The following is a 1,952-nucleotide window of genomic DNA, read 5'->3' as shown; positions in this document are numbered from 1 at the left end:
ACAAGCAGGGGGAGTGGCAGAGGGAGAAGCAGGCTTCCCGCTGAGCAGGGAGCCCGATGTGGGGCTCGATCCCAGGACCCTGGGATCGTGACCTGAGCCGAAGGCAGACGCTTAATGACTGAGCCACCCAGGCGTACCATAACTGTGCTTTTTTATGTATCTGAAAAAAGTTATAAAGTCTTGATTTATATTCTTTCTCTTAGGTGCTCTAATACAGTGAGCCTATTAATATAACTGCAGTGTTCATCAGGGAGATAATAGTGGACCCACAACTAAACCTGAAGAAAAATCTCAGCTTGCAGATTTACCTACTCATAAGGACCTTGTCCATTAAATGTTACCAAAGTGAAAGTTTTTTTTTTTTTTAAGATTTGATTTATTTGACAGAGACACAGCGAGAGAGGGAACACAAGCAGGGGGTGTGGGAGAGGGAGAAGCAGGCTTCCCGTCGAGCAGGGAGCCCGATGTGGGGCTTGATTCCAGGACCCCAGGATCATGACCCGAGTCGAAGGCAGACGCTTAACAACTGAGCCACCCAGGCGCCCCCAAAGTGAAAGTCTTATGTTCAAAACTGTTTTGAAAGTTAGTAGTCTTTTGCTTGGTTAATGAGGCAATTTCAAAGCCCTCAAATTCTTAGGGCTACAAATTTTAAACTATACAAAATCACCTAGAATCATTCAGCTGATTTCTAGCATTGGAATATAGTATGTAGGGTGAAAGTTGACTTTTGAGATTCCTATACTTCTGCAGGAAATCCTCACCAGTAATTATCTTTTTTTTCTCACCAGTAATTATCTTTGAACATTAATGAAAACCCTGTAAAATAGAAAGGTTGGAAATGATCATACTTTCCTATGATCCACAATACAGAAAATTTTTTGGCAACCTGGTTAAGGGAGAATAAAGGTAAATTTTATATCATACAATATTTTCTTACGAAACTGTTATGGCCATGATTTCTAAACAATAAAGACAAATCCATAGTAACTGGTGACTAGTGTTTCCCTGTTTTAAGTCAGAAGTGACAGAAAAATTGAAATGATGCTGGCTCTCCTCTTCCTCTTCAGTACTTCGATTCTATGTTGTCACAAAGTTTAGGGTGGGATGACCACCTGGGTCCTTTGGCTGGCTGGTTCACCTTAACCTTTCTGTATAGACTAGAGGATGAATACAGACAAGTGGGTCAGAGAGCCTTCCTTGTTCCTGGAAATGCCAACTCGGATCTCTGGTTGGTCATTAAGGAGAAGTTCCCATGTCAGCTTCAGGCCAAAGCAGATACTTAAGACCATACCAGGGGCCCTGAAGTCACTCTGGAAACAGATCTATGTGTTAAGCCTGATTATGGGTCAGAGGCAGCCAAAAAGCTCGTTGCTATAATCAGATATGGCTACTTGGATGTAGCTCAGTTTTCATGGATTTGTTTCATCTAATTTTAGTCTTTCCATTAAAGTAGTCAGTATCAGTAGCAAGTAAAAAGTATTTGTAATGCTGGATCATTTAGCAATGTTGAATTCTTTTTGATACTTGATTTAGTAATTTCAAAAAGTGGTAACTTTTACTTTAGTTATGGCTATTCCTAGACAGAATTCTTACTACAGAGGCAATATTGATTACAATACTATATTACATTTTAAAAAGGCCATTTTGCACTACCTGTTTAGCACCGGAAGGGAAATCACTGTTTTAAAACTTTTTTCTGGTTAGGGGACACCTGGGTGGCTCAGTCGGTTAAGTGCCTGCCCAGCATCCTGGGATCGAGTCCCACATCAGGCTTCTTGCTCAGCAGGGAGCCTGCTTCTCCTCTGCCTGCCACTCCCCCTGCTTGTGCTCTCTCTCTCTGACAAATAAATAAAATCTTTAAAAAAAAACAAAAAAAAACTTTTTCTGGTTAAATACAAGAGTAAAAGCAGTGGTGCTTTTGGGGTGCTTAATGATTGAAATTTATCTTGAGG

The sequence above is a fragment of the Phoca vitulina genome, unplaced genomic scaffold (assembly GCF_004348235.1).
Source record: "Phoca vitulina isolate PV1807 unplaced genomic scaffold, GSC_HSeal_1.0 scaffold11, whole genome shotgun sequence".
Lineage (NCBI taxonomy): Eukaryota > Metazoa > Chordata > Mammalia > Carnivora > Phocidae > Phoca > Phoca vitulina.
The sequence above is the reverse complement of the archived record's forward strand: the minus strand, read 5'-3'. Positions refer to the sequence as shown.